The sequence below is a fragment of the Odocoileus virginianus genome, chromosome 7 (assembly GCF_023699985.2).
Source record: "Odocoileus virginianus isolate 20LAN1187 ecotype Illinois chromosome 7, Ovbor_1.2, whole genome shotgun sequence".
NCBI classification, from domain to species: Eukaryota; Metazoa; Chordata; class Mammalia; order Artiodactyla; family Cervidae; genus Odocoileus; species Odocoileus virginianus.
The window spans coordinates 72,905,803-72,931,866 of NC_069680.1; positions in this window are offsets into that span (position 1 = coordinate 72,905,803).

The window sequence follows — 26,064 nt, forward strand, 5'->3', positions numbered from 1 at the left end:
ACATGGCTAATCTCTGTAGTTCCGGACAGATTATGCTCATTTTCCTCCTGGGGATCAGAGTATTTCCAAGTATTTTGGAGACAGAGAAGAGCTATGAGTTCAGTTCATCAGGTGGTAAACCTGTTGGACTGATACACCGTCTGCCTTTTTGAAGCCTGGGATTGTCTTTCCTTTGAAGGGAGCTGGAACTCAGCTGAAAAGAAGAGGAGGAGGAAGAGAAGGAGAGGTCTACCTCTGCCCTCTCTCTGCAAACTCTAGCTCCACTTTTATGCCTCGCAGTACCTCTAGGTGTTTGACAGTTTGCTGAATTCATTTTGAATAAAAAAAAAAAAGACTAGCTCTGGGTTTGAACAAACATGTTTTTATTCAAGGTTTAAGGCATTTCTTTTATGGTTCCCCTGTGGTGCCTCTGATTGTTTCCCTTTTCTCAGAACATGAATGATTGTTTATTAAACATAATAATAATAATAAAGTAGAGGTAGGGTCCCTTAGCTGGCATTAGTTCAGATTCCAATTTCATCTTTCCCCAGTCTCACTTCATTACAACTCTATTCAGTTGCGTATTTCATAACCAGCATGTGTCATGGTGAATGAAGTCAAGCTTCAGAATAGCATGTCAGTAAGATGATTGTTCATGGAACACACAGTACCTCTGGTCTATAATTAAAAAAAACAAAACAACCTGTTTCCAAAAAAAAAAAAAAAAACTTCTTTCATTGCACAGAACTCAGTAGCTTTGAAATGGCAGAGTCTGCCTTCCTGAGCCAAGAGACCTGTCCCTGTGAATGTCAGGATAGGAGGAGATGCTTTGTGATCTTTCAGAGAGGTAAGCAAGGCTCTTCTGAACCACTCAAAGAAATGTAGGAGGGGCATGAACCTTCAGTCCTTAAACTTCCAGGAACAGTGTGCTTAGGATGACAGACTCTGCCTCTTGTTAGTAATGTGGCCTCAGCTCATTCAGCTATGAAGTGAGAGAGATAATAAGTGATATCTGAGGCTGTTAATCACATTACAAAACATGAGGTACTACACGTGACTGCCCAGCACATAGTCAGACTGCCCAGCACATAGTCAGTGCACAATATTTGGGAACTGCATCTGTTATTGTGCAAGATTCCATTACAAATAACCTTATCAATTGTCAGAAATAATGATTGTTTCAACAGACCTTGGGTTATGATTGAAGGAGAAAACAAAGATGACACTTTTCAGAGTGTGAGTCTAAGTGAACACATAGACTCAAAAGTATAAGGAAATAGCATAGAAATGCTCTTTGGTTATAAGAAGAAAAAAGGACACTGATGGGTTTGGGTTGGAAGGCAACTCCCCAAGAACCTGCTTGAGTTACATTAAAAAAGTGGGTGCCTCACAAAAGAGGAATGCGAATGGCAAATAAGCATATAAGAAAATGATCTACATCACATGTCATCTGAAAAACGTGAATTAAAACAATAATGAAATGCCACCACACCTATTAAAATGGCCAAAATCCAGAATACCAACAACATCAAATGATGTGAGGATGTAGAAAAAAGGAAACTCTGGTTTAGGGCAATGTAAATTGGGTACTGCCAGTCTGGAAGGCAGTGTGCTGGTTTCTTATAGAACTAAACCTACTCTTACCATACTGCCTAGCAGTCATGCTTGATATTTACCCCCCCAAAGTTGAAAGCTTATGTCCACATAAAACCCTGCATGCAGATGATTTATAGCAGCTTTATTCATACTTACCAAAACTTGGAAGTGACCAAGATATCCTTCAGTAGATGAATGGTTAAACTGTGTATATCCAGACAATGGAATATTATTCAATACTAAAAAGAAATGAGCTATCAAGCTATGAAAATACATGAAGAAACTTAAATTCATATTACTAAGTGAAAGAAGATGATCTGAAAAAAACTATTTTCTATGTGATTCCAACTATATGATACTCTAAGCAAGGCAAAACTTTGGAGAGAGTAAAGTGATGAGTAGCTGCCAGGAAATGCAAGCAGAGGAGGAGTGAATAGGGCAGTGAGACTATTCTCTAAGTTATATAATGATGGACACATGTCATATTCATCTGTCAAAACCCACTGGACACGCAGCACCAAGAGAGAACACTGCTGTAAAGTAGGGGCTTTGGATGGTTATTATGGATGAGAGCTGGTTCCAGGGTTGTAACAAATATACCACTCTGGTGGGGAATGTTGATGATGAGGAAGACTGTGCATGTGTGTGTCAGTGAGGAGGGGTGGTGGGAGCAGCGGAGGGAGCACATGGGAAATCTCTTTATCTTCCTCTCAGTTTTGCTGTGAACCTAAAACAGCTCTAAAACATTTGTCCTGTTTAAAAAAAAAAAAAAAAACAAAGGTGGTTTCCAGATTGGTATGCATAAGACAAGCATAGAATTTAAGAAGACACAAGAGTCTGGAGCTGAGAATGTGAGGCTGGGGTGCAGTGGGTGAGGCAGGATGTGGACCCAAGGATAAAAGAAGTCAGAAACTTGGGAGAATGGTAATGTCCAGGGGGCTTTTAAAGCTTTTTGCTGTAGGGTCGGTGATGTAAACCATCTCTTCTCTCTCCTCCAGGACAGCCTCAGGCATGTTCATCTAGTTTACAAATTCTTTTGTGTGTGTATCTTTTTAGAGAAGCTCAAAAGTTGCTGAGTTCTACCAGTGGGTCATTGCTGGTGAAAACTGGGATAGTTTTATGAGACACAGGAAATAGGGAAGGAGGAGGCAGCTGGCATCTTGGTTATAGTAATCAGTTCAGTTCAGTTCAGTCGCTCAGTCGTGTCCGACTCTTTGTGAACCCATGAATCGCAGCACGCCAGGCCTCCCTGTCCATCACCAACTCCCAGAGTTTACTCAAACTCATGCCCATCGAGTCAGTGATGCCATCCAGCGATCTCATCCTCTGTCGTCCCCTTCTCCTCCTGCCCCCAACCCCTCCCAGCATCAGGGTCTTTTCCAATGAGTCAACTCATCGCATGAGGTGGCCATAGTATTGGAGTTTCAACTTCAACATCAGTCCTTCCAATGAACACCCAGGACTGATCTCCTTTAGGATGGACTGGTTGGATCTCCTTGCAGTCCAAGGGACTCTCAAGAGTCTTCTCCAACACCACAGTTCAAAAACATCAAATTTTCGGTGCTCAGCTTTCTTCACAGTCCAACTCTCACATCCATACATGACCACTTGAAAAACCATAGCCTTGACTAGACGGACCTTTGTTGGCAAAGTAATGTCTCTGCTTTTTAATATGCTGTCTAGGTTGGTCATAACTTTCCTTTCAAGGAGTAAGTGTCTTAATTTCATGGCTGCAATCACCATCTGCAGTGATTTTGGAGCCCCCCAAAATAAAGTCAGCCACTGTTTCCACTGTTTCCCCATCTATTTCCCATGAAGTGATGGGACCAGATGCCATGATCTTAGTTTTCTGAATGTTGAGCTTTAAGCCAACTTTTTCACTCTCCTCTTTCACTTTCATCAAGACGCTTTTTAGTTCCTCTTCACTCTCTGCCATAGGGTGGTATCATCTGCATATCTGAGGTTATTGATATTTCTCCTTGCAATCTTAATTCCAGCTTGTGCTTCTTCCAGCCCAGCGTTTCTCATGATGTACTCTGCATATAAGCTAAATAAGCAGGGTGACAATATACAGCCTTGACATACTCCTTTTCCTATTTGGAACCAGTCTGTCGTTCCATGTCCAGTTCTAACTGTTGCTTCCTTGACCTTCATATAGGTTTCTCAAGAGGCAGGTCAGGTGGTCTGGTATTCCCATCTCTTTCAGAATTTTCCACAGTTTATTGTGATCCACACAGTCAATACGCCATAAATATCCTCTGAGGGTGCCCAGACTTGGCCAGCCAGGTGAGCATTGACACGGGGACCTGTTGGCCTCCTGAGGATTAGTTATCAGCCAACCTCACATGGTTCTAGTGAGGAGCTGGTGAAGTCTAGTTTTCAGTAAAGCAAGTGCACCTCTCCCCCATCAACCATCTACACATAGTGGCCATATTTAAAAATGAGGTCATCTATAGAATTTGTCTGACACCCCACTCCAGTACTCTTGCCTGGAAAATCCCATGGACGGAGGAGCCTGGTAGGCTGCAGTCCATGGGGTCACTGGGAGTCGGACACGACTGAGCGACTTCATTTTCACTTTTCACTTTCATGCATCAGAGAAGGAAATGGCAACCCACTCCAGTGTTCTTGCCTGGAGAATCCCAGGGACAGGGGGGCCTGGTGAACTGCCATCTATGGGGTCACACAGAGTCGGACACAACCGAAGCGACTTAGCAGCAGCAGCATAGAATTTGTCTTCTTGGGAATTTTCATTGAGGCTCATACTCTGGTTAATTTAGAATCAAGAAACTTATTCAAGGAGGAGCTAAAATCAAGAAGATGAATATAACAGTTGTCTGCGTAAAATGGCAATTTGTTGGTCCTAGCTAGCCATGTTGAAGTCAGCTAACTCTACCCAGTTATGCCCAGATGACCCATGGGTTTCTGCCTTTCTGAAGCTTTATTGTTGGATTTTTCTTTGAATCTAGCTCAGCAAACCAGCAAGAGCCTCGATAATCCATTTTGCTAAAGTCGGTGTGAGTTGGTCTCTTTCATAGACAGTCTGAGTGGAAAACCAGCAAAGGTGGCTGTATTAGTCAGGATTCTCCAGAGAGATAAAGCCAATAGGAGATACATTTCCATAAATTTATTATAACAGATTGGCTCACATGTTTATGGAGGCTGAGAAGTCCCATGATATGCCATCTGAAAGCTGGAGAACCAGGAAGGCTGGTTGTAGGTTAAGTCTTGAGAGCCAGAAGGCTGATGGTGTAGATTCCAGCAGGTATCTGAAGGCTGGAGAACCAAAAGAGTCAAGGGCAGGAGAAAATTGATATCCCAGCTCCAGTAGTTAGGCAGAAAGAGAATCCAATTTTCTTCAGCTCTTTTCATTCTATTCAGGCCCTCAACAGGTTAGGTGATACCCCCTGAGACTGGGGAAGGGCATATGCTTTACTCAGTACACCAATTCACAAGGTAATCTCATTTAGGAACAGCTGCACAGACACACTTGGAAATAAGGTTTGACCAGATCTTGGGCACCCAGTCAAGCTGGCATAATTAACCATCACAGTGGCCATGAGGTTGGGTCAGTTGGCTGCACCATGCTCTCACCTGGGGAGCAGGTTGTGACTTCCTCATTATGTCTGGGCCTTGCCACCTGCCTGCTGGTAACCACCTGTGATCTGCTTACCTGCTTTGCCACCACTGGCAGTTCCCTTGGCCTCTGAGCTTTACCTTCAACATGTCAATTGAAAAAATGAACTCAATAGTCTCCTGGGGTGTCATTCCACATCCTGTTTGTAATTCCAGGATTAAGTAAAGGCATCAGAAGCTATATTCTGAGAAAACGATCCCTCCATTTTCTTCCCAAACCTCTGAGTTGCCAAAGGCACCACTGCCTTCCCTGTTTGTAACTGTGTTCCCCGCTGGCCCCTCACCCCCATCCTGGCCTAACCTCTGAGCATCTCACTGGGAGTCTGAGTGAATACTGTAGATTCCACTGCTGCCTCCTCCAGATGACTTTCTCTTGGCTCCAGGAAGCCTTTAGATGGTGTTTCAGGAGGACAGAGGAGAGCAGAAAGGATAGGAAAAGGGTCCCGGGAATTGTGCGAAGAACAACTAGCATGCTCCTTTCTCAAGATCACCATGCACAGACCCTGTCTCATGTAGTGAGTTCATCAGTCCAGGAAACAGTGTCTGCAGCACTAGTTGTGTGGCCAGGTCTAAGAGCTATCTGCCCCTCCACTAGTTCGTTGAGCACAGTCATGGTGCTCTTCCAAGTACATGACCTGTACTTTGCAGCTTAGATTCTAAGCTATAAGAATGCTTAGATGGTTGGATGGCCCTGGGTTCCAGAACCAACACTACTGCATACTTTCTTGAGTAGATATCAAATCTCAGTTTCCTCATCTAATAAAATGAAAGTATACCTATCTCTCAGGGTTTCAGTGAGAATTAAAGTAAGGCACAGTGTGTGGTATATGGTAAACACTGAACATAAATGCACATCCGTATTTGTGCTGACCAATTCTGTTTTGGAACATGTTTTAAAGAGAGGGGTGAATCCAAGTCTGGATTCTGTTTTTGACTCATACTTAAGTTCCAAATTCTGACTGTATTTTATATATTGGAAAAGACTTCTCTTGCCACTAAACTGACCTGAAGGAGATGTGTCAAACAAAGGCAAACAAGCCCAAAGTACCCTTATATTTTAATCTTGCTTGTATATTCTTGGAGCACTTTTTATATGAATCAATGTAGACCATTCAGTTGCTTGAAAGCTCCATCTAGTATTAGACCCACACTCTAGAAATAGACATTTTTGATACTTACTTGCACACTTTTTGGGAGACAAACTTGTTCCTAAAATTTTTTATAAATATTTTAAATAATTGCTGTTGAAAATTGCTCACTATATCCAAAGGAATATATTCAAAGCACTCACTCTCTGTGGTATCTGACGGGAAAACTGCCTGTCTGTTGGAACAAACAAAATAAGGTTGTCAATGATTTCTATAGAACTTTTCTATTATTTCTCTTCTACATAAAATCCTATGAAACAACTTTTTTTTTGTATAGCAACTTAAAAAAAAAGAAAAAAGGTTTAAATGGATGCAGCTATTTTATTGAATGAGAAATAAGTTTTCTTACTCTCCAATTGTTTCTGTTCTCTGGTCTCCTCCAATGTTGGGAAACAGGGTGGTAAAATACTCTTTATTTCAACCTATTGTGGTAGTTTGGATAATGACAACAAGACAGAGAAAGATTTTATAAAGCATCCTTTTCCTGATGTCCATAGAAGAAATCAAAAACAGTGAAGGAGGAAGTGGACAAATTATTACTCCAGGTCCTATGGTGAGAGCTTTACAATATCCTTTACCTAATTGAGCCCTGGAAATCCTATTAAAAGTAACTCTCACAACTGAACACATGCCAGGCACTATACTCACAAACACAGGAAAATGCGGCATCTAAATACATACATATGTGTCCCCAGTTACCTGAAGGGCTTTAGAGATATGCTATCTGAGGCCAGAGGGAGACAACTGATAAAAGGATTTCTGAATTGGAGGGTTCTGCTTTTGTGGACTTGCCCCACTCCCTCCTAGCTGGATTTTCACATCTGTGAATGGATAAATTGGATGAGATTTTATCATATCCCTTTCTCCTTTAACTTTGCTTCTGATGTGGAGGGTCCCTTTGGGAAGTCAGGTAAGGCTGGAGAAGAGCTGGCTCCAGGTTGAGACTGCCTGCATGAGGGTGCTGTCCCTGGTGCTGAAGGGAAACCAGTAGTAACACCCAAATCTAGGGATGGGGCAGCTTCTACCCCCAGGGCTTCTCATAGTGCTGGCAGAAGGTTGTTTCCTTCAGCATCAGTTCAGAGGACAGAAGAAAAACCCTGTGTTTAAGTTACATGTTACAGGGAAGGCCAAGAACCATGTGTAAGGGTTCCCGTGTGGGCGGTCCAACATGGGTAATTACATAAGCCACATCGAGATCACAGCTCTACTTGAAGCCTTTGGGGAATGAGACCATATACAGCTCTAGCTTTGCTCTCTGGGAAGTAACAAATCACCGTCCCTATATGGTTAGTGCAAGAATTTGGGGCATGGGGTCACTGTGTCATAACTGTGTGACAACATTTGGAAGGAGTGGTATTAAGCAGCAAGCCGTGACAGTGGCCTGAGGGGGCAGGGAAGCTAGAAGTTGCCATAGACCTCTTCTTTGGGCTGAGCTGCCATTCCATAGGGCCTTCCCAGGATGGGCCTCTCTCAGGAGAGCATTTCTAATGCACTCTGATGCAAATCTGACGCTGTCTAACTTCCCTTTGCACATGGGTATCGGTGGTCCCCTGGAGAACAGACTGTCCAAGGGAGATGATCCAGTTCCTTCTTTGAAATTTGAAGGATGGGTGTTCAGTTCAGTTCAGTCAGTTGCTCAGTCATGTCCAACTCTTTGTGACCCCATGAACCGCAGCACACCAGGCCTCCCTGTCCATCACAAGCTCCCGGAGTCCACCCAAACCCATGTCCATTGTGTTGGTGATGCCATCCAACCATCTCATCCTCTGTTGTCTCCTTCTCCTCCTGCCCTCAATCTTTCCCAGCATCAGGGTCTTTTCAAATGAGTCAGCTCTTCGCATCAGATGGCCAAAGTATTGGAGTTCAGCTTCAGCATCAGTCCTTCCAATGAACACCCATGACTGATCTCCTTTAGGATGGACTGGTTGGGTCTCCTTGCTGTCCAAGGGACTCTCAAGAGTCTTCTCCAACACCACAGTTCAAAAACATCAAATTTTCGGTGCTCAGCTTTCTTTATAGTCCAACTCTCACATCCATACATGACCACTGGGAAAACCATAGCCTTGACTAGATGGATCTTTGTTGACAAAGTAATGTCTCTGCTTTTCAATATGCTGTCTAGGTTGGTCATAACTTTCCTTCCAAGAAGTAAGTGTCTTTTAATTTCATGGCTGCAATCACCATCCGCAGTGATTTTGGAGCCCAAAAAAATAAAGTCAGAAAAAAAAAAATAAAGTCAGCCACTGTTTCCACTGTTTCCCATCTATTTCCCATGAAGTGATGGGACCAGATACCATGATCTTAGTTTTCTGAATGTTGAGCTTTAAGTCAACTTTTTTACTCTCCTCTTTCACTTTCCTCAAGAGGCTCTTTAGTTCTTCTTCGCTTTCTGCCATAAGGGTGGTGTCATCTGCATATCTGAGGTTATTGATATTTCTCCTGGAAATCTTAATTCCAGCTTCTGCTTCCTCCAGCCCAGCGTTTCTCATGATGTACTCTGCATAGAAGTTAAATATAAACAGGGTGACAATATACAGCCTTGACGTACTCCTTTTCCTATTTGGAATCAGTCTGTTGTTCCATGTCCAGTTCTAACTGTTGCTTCTTGACCTGTATACAGGTTTCTCAAGAGGCAGATCAGGTGGTCTGGTATTCCCATCTCTTTCAGAATTTTCCCCAGTTTGTTGTGATCCACACAATCAAAGTCTTTGGCATAGTCAATAAAGTAGAAATAGATGTTTTTCTGGAACTCTCTTGCTTTTTTGATGATCCAGCAGATGTTGGCAATTTGATCTCTGGTTCCTCTGCCTTTTCTAAAACCAGGTGGCAGCTAACAAGTAGGACTCTGCAGGCTTCTTCCAGATCTGGAGGGAGGGCTCATGGCTTTAGGAGACAAGGAAAAGAGGAAGATGGATGGAGACAGAAAGACATGAAGCCAGGGAGAGGGGGAGTGAAGGGGTGGGGCAGCATAGGAAAGAATGAAGAAGGGGAAGTTGGCAATAGGAGAGAAAAAAGAGGAAAAGGGAGAGAAGAAAGAGAAGCAGGGTTAAATGGAAGGAGATAGAAAGAAAGCAAGATGAGAGAAAGGCAGAGATATAGTATATGAAAATAGAGGCCTGGGCACTCACTTTGGGAGGTGTCAGTTACCAATGACAGCCATGTCTGCACCTCTCCCCAGGGGCAGTACCTGCCCACCAGCGTATGACAGCAAACTCTTCTAGGAGGAGTGGAATGCAGTCTCTAACTTGTAGACTCATGACTCATAGCCTGAGAATCCAATCAAACTCATAAGGTCCCAAATAAGAGGCCGTGTCTGCATGAGACTAAGCCCTGGAGACTATCTGTTGTTTAGTCACTAAGTTGTGTCCAACTCTTTTGTGACCCCATGGACTATTGCTCACTAGGCTCCTCTGTTCATGGGATTTCCCAGGCAAGAATACTGGAGTGGGTGGCCATTTCCTTCCCCAGGGAATCTTCCTGATCCAGGGATCAAACCCGTGTCTCCTGCATTTACAGGTGGATTCTTTACCACTGAGCCACCTGGGAAACCCCCTGGAGCCTGGTAGACCTGTTATATTTGGGTCCATTGGACTAAGGTACAGGTTGGAGGATGCTGCTTCAGTTGTAAGGCTGGCCCCTGGCAATGCTTAGGGAAGGATCCAAAGCCCAAAGAAGGTGATGGTGGCATTTAAGTCGTCCTGGTTTGCTTGGAGAGCTAGAGCTCCAAGGGTCCTGGGAATTCTGGCTCAGAGGGGGAACAAGAGTCCAACAGGTGACCAGCGAGTGAGGGGCAGGGCGAGAGTCCCAGAGGAAAAGGCTGTGCTCTACTCTGAGCGCTCTGGCTCAGAAGGCCACTTCCCTCCAGTCTTCAGCTCGCTACCCTGCTGTACTTTTCTTTTGAGCAAGTCTCTCTCCCAACCAATAAGTGAAAGATCTGAAGTTTGAACCCAGAGCTCTCTGAGGCCAAAGTTCATAATCTATTTGTTGGACAGAGTGGTGCCCTCTGATGATGAAATCTGGGAACAGAGAGGTTAACAATGGGGAGAATGAGATGAAGGGTCAGCACTGTGATTGTGCGTTGTGCCAGGTGGATGGAGAGAATGAATATTCAGCACTAAGGTTGTGAGGGTGAGAGGGGGATGTTCAGTGGGAACCAGATCCAATGTTTCAGTGCACACAAATCCATAAACTACAGTGAGAAGCTTGATTGCAAAGAAACCAGAGGAGCACACACTTGGCCTTTTTCTAGGATACAGGCTCATCATTGTTGAGTTCAGTTTATCACCTCTTCAATGTAGGATTCCTGCTCCTGACTCCATTGCATCCCAGTGCCCAATTTCAGCTAGCTACCTGCCAGGAGCAACTCCCGGAAGCTTGCTTCTTCAGGCTCTGGGGACTTCATCCTGCAGATCTGGTCAGAACTCACATGGCCTTTTCAGAGAACCAGTCTTCTGTTTCCATGGAAACATGTTCTCTAAGGGGTGGAGTTGGAGGACTAAGGTCCTGGTAGGTGCTGGAGGCCTGGAAAGAAACTTAGAGCTCTTCCTCGGTTTGTTCAGCATGCTCCCCTGATTCACAGGATAAATTAAATACCTCTTCACACTAATGGTTCTAATCTGGAGGCATTGTGAGTACTCCAGTAGCCTGGGACCTAGTCAAGACTGAGAGATAATAAAAGCTGTCTTCTTCAGGAAGATTCTGTGAATGAGCCAGCTTTACTTTACCTCCTCCATTAAGTGACACTGCAAGCTCTGCATGGAGAACCCAGGAACCGTCCTTGATGAGGCTGTCCTGTCAGCAGACTGTAGAAGTGGTTTGGGGAAAAAAATCTAAGCTTGAGCTTCAAACAGACCTGCATTCTACTCTGATTTCGGCCATTGAGCATCTGAGTGCCTTCAAAAATGCCTTCTTAGGATATTAGTTTTTGTGTTTCTAAAGTGGGTGTGGTAGCAGCCCAGCATACTCCATGACACTTAGGACTGCTGATTATTCACAATTCTTTCAATATCTTGGTTTGCTGAAATTCTCTGAGCATTTGTACAGGTTTGTTCTCAGAAAGGCATTGGAAAGTTCACCATGACAGAATATTTTTGGTCTTAAAGCGACAGAGACACAATTTGAATTAGCTTTCTTATTGAGCATCTCCAGCAAAATCCTCTTCGGAAAATGGAAATCTCCTAAGAAAATGCCACTTTGTATGAAAGCTTCTTTCTTTGGTCCCAGTTTGTTCCTTAAAGTAATTGTATTTTGCAGGCATACGGTGACTACTCAAGTCTTAAATATAAACTGGCATTTATTGAGGGGTTATCAGGGTATTGTTTTTATAATTGTGGGAAGGGGTAGGGTATAGTTGGTCCCCAGGTCAACTGGAACTAGAGACTTGCATGTTGCCAGGGTCCTCTCCTTGTTCCTTCACTTATTTCTTTATTTTCTCCTACTACAAACTGGCTTCTTCCCAATCATTAGAAATCCAGTTTCTTACTATCACCCAATTAACTGCCATTTTTTAGTGACCTGTATCTGTCAGTTTCAGTTTGACCATTTTGACCAATAACTACTAATGGTCAATGGCTCATCCATGGACCACTTAATTATGACCATGAAGTCAGGGTTATATATCTTGCATGGTTGAAAACACAGGGATCCTACCTCTGTATTTACAGGCTATTTCCACAGCTGGAGTATGATTGACATAATCCCAAATGGTATCAGTTCTAGACCTTCACTAAATATTCCCACTCTGATATCCATGCTAGCCCTGGATGCCAAAAGAATTCCATTTTACATTGAACAGAATGAAAGGGCAGGTCCTTAGAGAAGGAATCCAGGAAGATTCAGAGAGATATGTCCTAAGGTTTACATATTTCAGGAGAACCTGATTCTTATATTCCAACTTTTGTCCAGTTTCACATCATCAAATGATTATTTCTTTTGGTCAGAAAAGAATTCAGTGGAACCTCTGGCATTTCCTCTTCATCCTTACATCCTCCTTGGAGAGCTCTCCTTACTCATGACTAGGAAGGGGCAGCCCTACAGGTTATGCGATTTCATTATATGCCAGTGGTGCTTGGTTCAGGGGTGGTCTCTGCAGAAGTTCAGCCAAACAGAATATTACTTCCAGTGTACTAGCTAAAGCTATATTGGCTCATAACAGAACCCAAGCAAGCTTAATTAACTGTCTCCTCTCACCCTTACACCAAAAGACTATTGAACAACAAGGGGCACCCAGATTTTGTGGACATTTTCTAACAAATAGGGTCTTTCTATCCTTTTGAACCATGACCCACAGTAAGAACTACATTTTATGTTTTCCCTAGAAGGCATGCTTATACAACTAAAATAAAGATTTTGTGAAACAGTATTTTTACTATGTGCAAAGGTAGTATAACATTTTCTCATATAATTTACTTTATTCTATTTAAATTGTTGTTAAAAGTGCTAGTCATCACTTACTAATTTTTCCTATGATCTAGTAGTTATATTCCACAGTTTGAAAAACAGTCCTAGTCTAGAGTATTTTGTTGGACATCATTCAGTGTGAGCTCTCAATTGTTGACCTTAATTTACATTCCAGAATTCTCCAGAAAGAATATATGTTTAGTTTTTTTGGGGGGGCTGGAGTCTTCCCTTGTCCTAATCAACAATAGGTGGATTCTAAACATGACCACTGATGCCTGTGACTGTAGATCATGGGGCATGTTCAAATTCTGGAAGCTGGGCAAGCACATCAGGTGGTGTCTACTACAAGTACACATTGGGAACTGAGGCAGATAGCATAACCAGTCAGATGGTGATGGGGACCTTAGCCTACAGGTACAGCTGGGATTGGAGTTGAAAATGTGGCAATACAAACAGACACATATGCAAGAGAACTTCATGAAAGAGCAGAGATGTTCAACACATAGGAAGAGAAAAGAGGACAACCACAGGACTTTTCAGGCTTTGCTGGAGGTTGGGCTGTATTAACTGGAGTTGAAGTGAGAAGTTACCCAGGATGTTGTGTCCTGATCATCTCTCTGTATGCTTGTGGAATTTTGAATTATGCCATAGCCTGGGGGTGTGTGCGTGTGCATGCTAAGTGGCTTCAGTCATGTCTGACTCTTTGTGACCCTATGGATTGTAGCCTGCCAGGCTCCTCTGTCCATGGGATTCTCCAGGCAAGAATACTGGAGTGGTTTGCCATGCCTTCCTCCAAGGGATCTTCCCAACCCAGGGATCAGACCTGTGTCTCCTTTCCAGCATTTGAAAGCAGATTCCTTACCACTAGCACCACCTGGGAAGCCCATAGACTGGAGAGGGGAGCTGAAATCATTCTTGTTACTATGTTGGAAAATTTCTCTAATTTTAACCAAAAAGTTTCCCTTAAGTGGAAGTAAGGGATTCTGTGTCTGTGAAGGACAGATTGTGGGAGTGTGCCGTTGTTGTGACCTTGGCTTACTGATGTTCAGGGTTTCTTCCAACAGCTAAGTATGGCCAAGAATGGTCAGAAGACAGGTACCATAATATCATGATCCCTGGAGTGAATAAACCAAAATGTTCCAAATATCTTTAGTGGTGGTAGTGAAGGCAGGTAATTCTTCCAACAGCTAAGTAAGGCCAAGTATGGTCAGAAGACAGGTACCATAATATCATGATCCCTGGAGTGAATAAACCAAATATTCCAAATATCTTTAGTGGTGGTAGTGAAAGCAGGGATGGAAGACTTTGTTGGCATGGTTTGGGACTGAAACTAGAGTGGCATATGCATACAATAGAGTTTATTCACCGATAAATGGAATAAACTGTCTTGCCATCCAAAAACATGAGTGGATCTTAAGTGCATATTGATAAGTGGAAAGGTTACATACTGTATGAACCCATTAATGTGGCATTCTGAAAAAGGTAAAGCTATAGCAGAATTTTAGGAGAGTTGGTCAAAGTGTATGGTTCTCAGTTTGTTGAACTTTTACAATGTGAGCTCATTTAAAAAACATTAGTGACATACTGGTGCTTAACAAAGAAAAGCATGAGAACTCATATTGGGATTGGGTAAGGGTTTGCATTTCTCTTAAATTCAACACCAATCTTATGATTTAGGTATCATTAACATTTTTGAACTGTGGTGTTGGAGAAGACTCTTGAGAGTCCCTTGGACAGCAAGGAGATCCAACCAGTCCATCCTAAAGATCAGTCGTGGGTGTTCATTGGAAGGAGTGATGCTGAAGCTGAAACTCCAATACTTTGGCCACCTCATGTGAAGAGTTGACTCATTGGAAAAGACCCTGATGCTGGGAGGGATTGGGGGCAGGAGGAGAAAGGGATGACAGAGGATGAGATGGTTGGATGGCATCACTGACTCGATGGGCATGGGTTTGGGTGGACTCCGGGAGTTGGTGATGGACAGGGAGGCCTGGTGTGCTGTGATTCGTGGGGCTGCAAAGAGCCGGACATGACTGAGCGGCTGAACTGAACTGAACTGAACATCTCCATAGGCACTGAAGTTCAGAGAGGCTTTGAGGCTCAAGGTTCTTTCTATACACTGATGGCTGAGCATCTTCCAGAGAGCTCTCTTGTGCCAAGTGTAGAAGAGCAAGGAGCCCTTTGGTTCTCTGTTCTCCTCCTCTCTCTCCTCTGAGAGTATCTTACCACTTTGGGAGGGCAACTGCATGACATTTGATATTACCTTGAAAACTTTGATTTCTTTTAAATGATCGTTGCATGCTTTTGATCTTCATTGTTTTAGTCTAAAATGTTTAGCCAATTAGGAAATGTTTCTTTCTCTGTCTCTTAAATTGTTATTTATTTTCATTTTGTTTTAGCTTGGTGTATTTCTTTCATTAAGTACCTTGCTTATGAATGTATAGTTGCCACTGTTACTATTTGTCTCTTACCACTTTGTATTAATTCCTTTATCCTAGGTTATTATGCAGTTATTTTTGCTGTCATTATTCAGTGAAGTCCATATAGTACTGTTGATACCAGCTCATAGATACAATAGATGACAATTATCAAGGAGCTTTTCTTCTCAAACTCAGCCTCCAAATGAAGAATAATCAAAATGCTTACCTCAGCCCTCTCTCCTAAACTTTACCCAAATAGAACAGTAGTTATCTAGGAAGAGGCTCACGTGTCATTGAAACTCACCCTTCTTGGTTCTACAATGGTTCTTGTTATTTATAACTTCCCTCTTTCAGTCTTTGGCCCATGAGTCTCACGAACCCCTAGGGAGATTTATTTGATGATACCTCTGGGTGCTCCAAGTAGGGAGCCTCAATTCAATCTTGGATTCATTTTCAACCATCACTTTTCTTAACTGGGACAAATATACTCAACCCTTGCATGGAGCAAGCTAGGAGTACAGTGCTTCTTTTCCCAATATCTGAAAGAGATTTGCACTTTTTAAATGATTTTTGTTGCTGTTGTTGTTGTTCAGTTGCTTAGTCATGTCTGACTCTTTGTGACCCCGTGTACTGCAGCATGCCAGACTTCCCTGTCCTTCACTATCTCAAATTTACTCAAATTCATGTCCATTGAGTGGGTGATGCTATCCAACCATCTCATCCTCTGTCACCCCCTTCTGTGATTGCCTTCAATCTTTCCCACATAAGGGTCTTTTCCAATGAGTTTGCTGTTCACATCAGGTAGCCAAAGTATTGGAGCTTGAGCTTCAGCTTCAACATTAGTCCTTCCAATGAATATTCAGGGTTGATTTCCTTTAGGATTGACTGGTTTGATCACCTTACAGACAATGAGACTCTTACGAATCTTCCCCAGCACCACAATTCAGAAGCATCAATTCTTTAGCACTCATCCTTCTTTATTTTTACTCATTTCAAATATAGCCTCTTCTCACTAGGTTTTGAGTATAAGTGTAAGAGAGGCTGAGTCAACAGAGAGCTGAAGAGCAGCTACTTTGTGGAACTCAGTATCTTACCTCCACTTTAGTATTGCTCAGGGTCTTGTGATCATTATATATCTCAAGCTCTCTAGGAGTCTGAGAGGCTCCCACACATAGGATTCCTGGTTGGATATGCCCTGACATTATTCTAGGATATACCAGACACATCTAGGATGTGCACACACACATCACAGACACACACACATGTAGACATACATATATGAAATCTTCTCTTTCCATCGACTTCAATCTGATTTTTAAAATGACAGATAAATGGGTGGATTTTATTCACATACTAGTAAAACTCTGCTGGAAGCATATTAGAAAGAAGTCAGCTGGAAGGGTAGTCCATACTTGAGCAAAGAAGTCCACACACCTGTGTCCTCAAATTGAGTGAGGTGTAGATGTCACAAATATTCTGAATGGATCTGCAGTGCCATGGAGTGCCAACCAGAGGATGTATTTTCCATACACACATATATATTTATGTATATTGTATATATTATTATACATCCAGATTTTATATGAATATATAATTTTATATTCATATACTAATACATATAAAACATCTGAATTTATGAACAAATGCTGTTGTTTCAGATTCTGTATTATCCTATACCTTCATGAGAATGGTAAAATAATCATATCACCAAGAAATGGTATGATTATTATTTGGAAATATTTTTATTATTTTAAAGTGTGAAGACACTGTCGCTGGATATCCTGGGTGATTCTAGGAAAGTCGCTAACATTTCCAAGTCTTAGTTTCCTCCTCTGAAAAATGGGAATAATTGTAACCTAGTTGAAATAATAACATTGTTGTGAGCCTTGAATGGATCAGTATGTGTAAAACATAACAATGTTTGTCATGCAGCAAATGCTCAGTAAGTGTTAGTTGTTAACATTATTATCATTGTTGTTCTTATAATGGCTCTTATTATTTCTTTGTAGTTTTAATCTTTTTTTCTCTATATGCTTTCTTACACATTGCGTTTATGCTGTCAATATAATTTTGTATACTGGTTATTCAGAAACATTAAAACATAAACCTTGCCCAAAGTTATTGCAAATTCTTTGTAGACATAATTAAAAATAGTGAAATAAAATTCTACTTAGATGCCAAACCTTAATTTACTTAACTATCGTTGGATATTTATGTTGTTCATAATTTTTCAGTATTACAAATAATGAGACAAGACATCTGTGCATAAGCTTTTGTGCATGTGCTTAAGCTTATTTCTTTGAAGCAAAATTACCAGCTCAAATACATCATGTAAAATTATTTTCTAAAAGGGTTGTGACAAGTTATATTCCCAAGAGCTGTGTGCAATTGGGCATATTTCCCTGCACCCTTGTCAACATTTGAAATTCTTAAGTTTATTTCTGTATTTTATAGATGAGAATATGCTAATTCACGTGATGCATATTTTAAGGAGCCTACTGTGTGCCAGCCAGTGTACTAGGTTCTGAGAAAAAGTGAGGACATGACAAGAGTCCTCATTTCTCATAGAATTTATACTCTGGGACACACATATGCAGGAAGCAAGCTGTAACTCTGTTTCTTAAGCATGTGTATGATGTGTGCTGTCAAGGAGAAGTAAATGCTACTGTGAGAGGTTAAGGAGGAAAACTGATGTAGTCTGGAGTAGTTAGGATGGCTTTTCTAAAAGAGTGATGCTTCATCTGATACACAAAGATAAGTACGAGCTCCCAGGCAAAGGGCAGGTGCAGGGAAGGACATTCCAGGCAGAGGGAATGAGATGTGAGAGGGGAGGAAGCATGGCTTGCTGAGACGTGCGAGGAGCCTTCTGTTGTGCTGGGGCGGTGAGAGTTGCAAGGCAGCCAGGAACTAGCCTGGGATGAAGAAGAAATGATGGCTAAGGCCTTATTCTAAGAACTGTGGGAACAAGGTGGCTTAATTTTTAGCAGGGAAGTAACATTTTCACATTAGTGTTTTAAGGAGACCAGTTAAGCTAGACTATGTAGAGAATGGTTTGGAGAGGTGGCTTCGTGGGTAGTTCAAATGAAAAAGAATCTGCCTGCAATGCCGGAGATCTGGGTTTGATCCTTGAATCAGGCAGATCCCTTGGAGAAGGGCATGGCAACTCACTCCAGTATTCTTGCCTGGAGAATCCCATGGATAGCAGAGCCTGGTGGGCAACAGTCCATGGGGTCACAAAGAGTCGGACACGACTGAGTTTGGAGAGAGGAGAGAGAGAAGACTCTTGAGTTTTGTCAATGGTGGGACCATGATAGCTTGAGATAAAGTGGTTGCAGATATAGAGAGAAGTTTTGCCCAAGGTCTTGTTGGAAGGAAGGAGAAGTTTGGGAGTTTAGAGATTTTTAAAGAGAATGATGGACTATGGAATCTAAGTTGAATGTGGAAGAAGGTAGAGAGGAGAGGAGGTGAAGAGGTCAATGGATTGAATGTCATGATGGAGACAAAACAAAGGTCCCTGAGGACTGCTGAACAGTGGAAGGGAGATCCTAGACTTTGCATTAAAGACCTTGGAGGAGGGGTTGTTATAGGAAAACCAGGGTGTATCTGAGGATTTTGTGGATGGAAATGGACTGCTGAAGAGTGTTCTGAAGAAATAAGGAGGTTGAGGAAGAAAAAGCACAGGTTTTGATAAGTAGAACATCCTTGTGGAGTCTCAGGTGTGATAGATGTTAGGAACTGAGCAGGAGAAGGTGCAGAGGATCTGATATCTTTGGGGTGAACAAATGGAAGGAGATGATGATGACAAAAAAAAAACAGATGTTTCTGCCACCAGAAATGTGGAGCCTCATTATTTCCATTTGTACATTTTAAAGGGGTAAAATATGTACATTTTGAAGGTTATCCCAGCTCCATGAGTTCACACTTCTTATCTGCATTTTGTTAGCTTCTGAGATTATGACTTTTCCCCATCTACTGGAGTTTTAGTGTTTCTACTTACTCTTGAATAAGCAATTAATATGTTAGGATTATTAAACTTTTCTCTGCTATTTTTTTACAGTTTTTTTTCCCTAAATTTACTTTTTAATTGTGGATATAGGGAGGAGTTTTATTAACATGCAAATTAAAGTTAGATATAGAACTTGTAAGCTTTTAAGCAGCACATCTATATTTTTTCCTTTGCTATTTATTTCATTAATTTTAAATTTAAAACATTCTCCCAGAGCCAAATATTTGATTAAAATTGATTATGTTAATTTTTATTATACATTTTAAGACTATTGTGACATTTAGTATGTTACTTTTTTGTTACTCTAAAGTTTCTCTTATATTCAGTGGAAGGTGGTTTTCTGTAATTTTCTTTCTAAACAGCCACCCTTGAGGAATTAGCTTTCCCATTGATTCTCAGGTACAATATGACATCAGTCAGATCACAAATTTAACAGTATGGTCTCCTGAGCTGATACCTGTGACTCCAACACACCACTGCCTCTTCTGATTCATTACTCCCTATTTAGAGAACTTCATCTTTGTTTAATTTGCCTTGGCGAACTTTGGAATTATTTCATCAGTTACCCTCAAAACTAGTCAGGTTTATGATAAGAATAAAATTAAATTCATGAATTAATCAGATAATTTAAAATTATGTAGTGTGTATTATGCTTCTCTATCACAAGAATATTTTAAAATGTGTGCAATATTTTATAGTTTTTTCCCATATAATTTTCCACATTTCTCTTCTATGGTATTTATAATGTCATTCCCTGTGCTTTTATTGTTTATGCAGTTTCACGAAACTAGTTAGTCCTAGATACATGGAATATGTAGATTTGTCTTATGTAAAGTTACTTTGCAGGACCAGTGCTAACAATCTCATATGGAAATTGTTAGTTGATCATAAAGCCAAATCAGCTTTCACAGCCTATATATTAAAAAAAACTTTTTTATTAAATTATAGTTGATTTACAATGTTGTGTTAGTTTCAGTTGTAGAGCAAAGTGATTCAATTATACATATATATATATATATATATATATTCTTTTTCAGATGCTTTTCCATTATATGTTATTACAAGGTATAGTAGGATCTTCTTTATCTACTTTATATATAATAGTATGTATCTATTAATCTCAAGCTCCTAATTAATCTGTCCCCTCTCCTCCATCCTTACCTTTCCCCTTTGGTAACCATAAGTTTTTTTTTAATGTCTGAAATTGTTTCACTTTTAATACACTGCAATAGTACTTTCATAATTCAATTTTTCTACTTTATGGATAATTCCACTATCAAATCCTCAGATTTCTGCTTAGTATTCTAAAAAAATATTCTGGAAAAATATATTCAATTTGATTATAAACCAATTGACTCCACATTTCAGAGTAAAGTCAGTTGATTTTTATCATTTTTTATTGAAGTGTGATTGATATACAGTGTTGTGTTAATTCCTGTTGTACAGCAAAGAGATTCAGCTATGCATATATATACATTCATTTAAAAATTATTTTCCATTATTTTTATCATAGAATATTGAATATAGTAGTACTCTGTGCTACTGTAGTAAGACCTTGTTATGTAAGCATTATATATATAAAATCTTACATCTGCTACCTCCCACTTCCTCCCTCCCCCAACCCACTCCCCCTTGGCTACCACCAGTCCACTTTCTATGACCATGTTTCTGTTTCACAGATAGGTTCATTTGTATCATATTTTAGATTCCACATATAAGTGATGTCATGTGGTATTTGTCTTTCTCGTTCTGACTTACTTCACTTAGTACAGTAATATCTAGTTGCATCCCTATTGATGCAAATGGCATTATTTCATTTTTTTTATAGCAGAGTAGTATTCCATTGCATATATGTACACATCTTCTTTATCCATTCATCTGCCAGTGGACATTTAGGTTGTATCCTTGTCTTGGCTATTGTGACTAGTGCTGCTATAAATATAGGGATGGATTTATATTTTTCAATTATAGTTTTGTCTGGATATATGCCCACAAGTGGGATAGCTGAATCATAAGGTAATTCTATTTTTAGTTTTCTGAAGAACTCCATACTGCTTTCCACAGTAGATGCACCAGCTTACATTACCACCAACAGTGTAGGAGGGTACCCTTTTCTCCATATCCAGCATATGTTATTTGTAGACTTTTAATTATGACCATTCTGACTGGTGTGGTGTCGTACCTCATTGTAGGTTTTTTAAAAAAATTATGAAATATTTTAATTAAAAACAAACATGAATTATATTAAACTGTATAATGTTATATAATCTATGCCAAAGTTTAAATTGAATTTTGACTTGCATTTCCCTAGTAGTTAGCGATGTTAAGCATCTTTTCATTTACTTGTTGCCATCTATATTTCTTCTTTGGAGAAATATCCGTTTAAGTCTTTTGCCCATTTTTTGATTTGGTTGTTTGTCTTTTTGTTGAGTTGTATGAGCTGTTTATATGTTTTGAAAATTAAACCCTTGTCAGTTGCATCATTTGAAAATATTCTGTCCCATTCTCTAGGTTGTATTTTGTTTTGTTTATGGTTTATAAGTTTGATTAGGTCCCATTTGTTTTTGCTTTCATTTCTATTGGCTTGGAATACTAAAAAAGCATGGGTACAATTTATGTCAGAGAATGTTTTGTCTATGATTCCTTCCAGGAGTTTTACAGGGTCGTGTCTTATGTTTAACTCTTTAAGCCACTTTGAATTTATTTTTGTGTATGGTAAGAGAGTGTATTTTAACTACATTGATTTACTTGTGGCTGTCCAACTTTCTCAACACCACTTGCTGAAGAGATTACTTTTTTCCCATATATATTCTTGCTTCCTTTGTCAAAGATCAATTGGTTGTAGTTGTGTGGGTTCACAGACTGTATGTTTTTAAGCTGTTTTCAAAAACTCATTTAAGACAAATACTACATTGTAAAAAGTATTACAGAGAATCCTTGTGTACCCTTCACTCAGGTACCCCCCCAAAGATAATATCTAGTATAATCATGGTACATTATCAAAATCAGAAAATTTGTATTGGTGCACCTCAACTATAACCTTTATTTGGGTTTACAACCAATATTTTACATGCTTCACAATTTAGTTGTTTAGATGCCAGGTTTCAGTTGGACAATATCTTAAGTTCCAAATATTTTACACAGTGGGTAACTAGGATAATTATTTCAGAACATATTAACTTCAGAATTGGAAGGTCTATGAGATAATTTGGATGGAAAGAGTTAGATGACTGGCCAAAATCAGACAGGTCGTTCTGATTCTGACATGCATATTTTGGCATATAACAGTGTTTTGATTGAACAAACACTTCTGCTTACAGTGTGTGCAAACTTGAGGATAAATCATCTTTAATTTGTCCCCCTGTGACTTCTAGTAGGGAAGGTGTTTGTACATTTGAAACAATGACATTCTTGTTTTATGAAGGTTATGATGGTGGAATTTACAGATGTTACAGGAGGTTTTCACAGTAGGGGGCCTGGACATCTGGACAGAATCAGTGGTGGTCTCACAGGCAAATGAATGACTCCTGACCTGAGTCTTGCAGGCTATCCAGGAGTGCTCAGGTGGATCAGACATGGAAGGCATACAGACTGATGTGAGAGCTCAGAGAAATGAGAGACGGTAGCCTTCGGGACATAAGAGGGTGCTGAGAATTTTCTTCTCATTACCAGTGCATTTTTTGGGGGGAGAATTTGTACAAATAGTGAAGAAAAATATATCAGTAAAATGTAAAAAGAAGTCAGAAGAGAGAATGGGCTGAGATTGGAGCGCTGCCTTTTGGGCATTCCAAACAGAACTCGTCATTACCACTTGCCTAGAAGAAAAGCAAATTCATTGATGGAGGGGACTCATACACCTCGGAAATCTTACAAATGAATCATCTAATTGTCATCAAATACTTAACTGGGAGCTTTCCAGGTAGAGCTCTATTCCTCATGACAGAAATAGCCCAACCCTGGCATTAGTAACGCCACTGTGCTTGCATTCACTCCACTGCCTCAGTCTGTTGTTTGACAGCCAGAATAAATGAATAGTAATCACCCAGGGCACAGGGATTGTTGGAGATTCAGCATACAAAGAAAGCAGAACAAACCCCACACCACAGGCATACCCACAGCTCAGACCCATAGGTGTCTCTGAGGCCCGAGGAGACAGGGAGTTAGTCCAGCCCTTGGCAAGGGCCATGAGTTAATAAATAAAGTTATTCACCATTTAACCCCTCACCGCCTGCATTCTGATGAACACTTCAGGTAGAAAAAGAAGCTTGCTTGGGGACTGTTGTGGAAGAAGTGCCGATGATGGCATATGCTTCTCCCAATTTGCACAGTGAGGTCCCCTCGCCCTCTTATAATGATGCCTCTGCATACCCTGGAGCTTGTGGTGTAGACCTAGTGATTTGGCTACTGACACAGCAGATTGCAACCAGATACTTCCTGGGTGTGACCGATCACTCAGAGAAATCACTCTTCTTCACCTCCTTCTAGAAACTAACCCTGTTCAAGCTTGTGATTAGAATTTTTAAATACTGAGGACGGTAATTCCAGTGAATATTGTCTTCCCAAAATCACTTGCGGAGAGACTAAAAATCCACTCTAAACACACTATAACATTCTTTTTGGGGACTGTCTTTGAGGAATACTATAGAGTTTTCTTGCTGATGCTGGTGGTAGGTCAAGGATTTGGAAGAGGAGTACAGAGCTGGAGCTGAGCAACCCCCCTGCCCACCACCCCCCCAACCATGCCCCTTGTGCTGAAGATCTCTATTGCTGACCCTGTGTCCCCAGAACTCATCTCCTCACCCTCCTGGAGACTAGAGACCTTACTTCTTGTGCTCTTGATTCTTCTCCCTCTGCCTTGTCCTATGCCAAAGTTCTGGTATGAAGGGGAAATTCCCTGCCACAGGACCTGAGGCTGCAGAAGGGTACCATGGTTCATGTAGGTCAGCGCCAACAGGAATCTGACTATCCAGAGTCTGGGAGAAGGAATAATTGGCCCTGATCAGAGAAACTGAAGGCATCTGTGAGTCCCCTCATCTCTACTCAGTCATTTGCTCTTGGATTTTGCCACCCAGTCTTAGGTTTCTGTCGTATCATTTTCCTCTCCAAGGCTCAGCCACCTACTTAGCGCCAGGCTTGCTCCTTTTTTTCTGTCCTGACTGGAGAATCTCTATCTAGTTTTAGGATCTCTTTGACAATGATCCAAACATCTTGTTTACTGTGTAAACATGGAAGCCTGAGATCTTGCAAACGTCAAGCTTTTGAAATCCAGAAGCCTCTGAACTGCTTTTATGGCATGCTGATTTTCTCAAGAAAGCAATGCCACTGCTGACTGGAAGGGTTTGGGAAGTGCAAGGGGTCCAAATAACTGGGGAGATGATATCTCAGAATACCATCCCACAGCTCTTATACTATGGAAAATAAACTTCTCTGTGCTTGGATGCTACTATTATCTTGAAGATTCTTATACTAATGCATAAAAAGAGACATAAATATGGAAATAAAATAAAATAAACTGATTATTTGCTGGTCACATGAGTACCTAGAAAATCTAAAATAATCAATTTAGCAACTATTATTTTCATACTTCAAATATAAAAGAGTGGCATTATAAAGGATTCACAAAACAGTAGTTTCTTTTTTTATTACTCTAATTACCATCGGTAAGAAGAAGTGAAGTTAAACAAATTCTATTCACAGTAATAGAAAATAAGATGGATCTATGTTGATGATTTCAGGGACTTTAATTCATTTTTTAAATGTTAATTACTACATGGCATATACAGTGTTATCCCTATTTTTCTAAGAAGAACCTTGAGTGTCAAAAGCCACTTAGCTGCTAAGTTGCTGTGCTATCAGATGTTGGAATCAGTAAAGCAGCAGAACCTGATAGATGCCTAGATTCTAAAAACAAATAAATGAACAACCCCCCCCACCCCCCGACAACACGTCTCTGTAAAATGGAACATAATAAAAATGAGAGAACAAAAGGACGAGGACTACCTGTTTAGAAAATGTCTATATCAAATCTGACAGGTTAAGGAAAAAAGATAAAGAGTATAAAGAGCTTATTTTTCAAATGCATAAGCACTCTTAAGAACACTGTAGTTTAGTGTGTAAAGAACAAACAAACAAAAGTGCATATGCAATTAACAGAGAAATGATTGAAAAGTGCACATCATTTTTAGTATTCCAAAAATTGCTAATGTACAAAGCCTGTAGAAATCATTTTGCAGCTATTAAAGAAGCAAAATGAAAATTTATGGTAATAGAACTTGAAGCTGGCCAGTGTATGGTCCTGCTGGCACGATTATTCATTGCTGGTGGAGTTTGAAGTGGAAAGAACTCTCTTGAATGGCGTTGCAGACATATTTAGTAAGGGCCATAAAAGTATTCATGTGTCTTGACCCAATAATTTCAGACCCTGTGCATTTATTCTAAGGAACTATTTGCCAGGAAAAGACTCCACATTTGCACAGATAGGTTTGTTGCAATGGAGAGAGGAGTAGCAGTCCAGTATATACGCTGGGAAACTGGATGCCCTTGCAGCCTCCCACTCAACTACCTGGTGACCTTGGGCCAGTGATGTGACTTTCTTGTGCCTCAGTTTCTTCAGGCAGATAATAGTGTGGCAGCCTAAATTGTGAGTTGTTGTGAGGATCAAATGAGTTAAATGTGGAGCACTTAGAAAATGTCTGGCATGTTGCCGGCACTCTGTTGTATAAACTATAATTATAGCAAAAATTTAACAAAAGAAATCAGCTTAACTACCCCACATTAGGAGAGTTGTTTAAAAACTATATTGCCCTTGCATGATGCCATTTTATATAACCACGAAGATGGTATTTTGAAGACTCTGAAACTGAAAAGCAAGTTTCTAATG